The 404-nt window shown below is 27.0% G+C and overlaps 1 protein-coding gene across 1 annotated transcript in view; it reads left to right on the forward strand.

Moving 5' to 3' along the window:
- C2cd6 (C2 calcium dependent domain containing 6) overlaps window positions 1-404 on the forward strand; it is a gene marked incomplete at its 5' end in the record, with an annotated part of 123,566 nt that overhangs the window by 15,877 nt on the left and 107,285 nt on the right.

Below are 404 nucleotides of genomic sequence, written 5' to 3' on the forward strand. Positions count from 1 at the left end.
ATTATTATGCTTATATAATCTTTTACTCATTATAAACTCTATAAGACATAAAATTAAATGAGGTTCCAACGTTTAAAAAAGATCTCCATTTAATTTTAAAATATAGTTTCTTACAGAAAAACTCATTTTAATGCAACCAACACTTAGATGTTTGCACATGCATCTCTAATCTCTACGTATCTCATTATTACTAGTCACAGTCAGTTACTTTCTGAGATCCTTGGCACCTGTGCATGGATATAAAGCCATCAGGTAGATTTCAATTGTTTTTCACATCTACTAATTATTAAGTAGCAAATTTTTATGCTTTGAAGATTATTTTTTTTAATCTTTTAAAAAAATTTTAATAACTACCATGATTAGAAGAAGCATTTCACTACAGCTTTAACATATTCAGTAACACA

The sequence above is a fragment of the Nannospalax galili genome, unplaced genomic scaffold, assembly GCF_000622305.1.
Source record: "Nannospalax galili isolate Female #2095 unplaced genomic scaffold, S.galili_v1.0 scaffold1199, whole genome shotgun sequence".
In the NCBI taxonomy this organism is placed as follows: Eukaryota; Metazoa; Chordata; class Mammalia; order Rodentia; family Spalacidae; genus Nannospalax; species Nannospalax galili.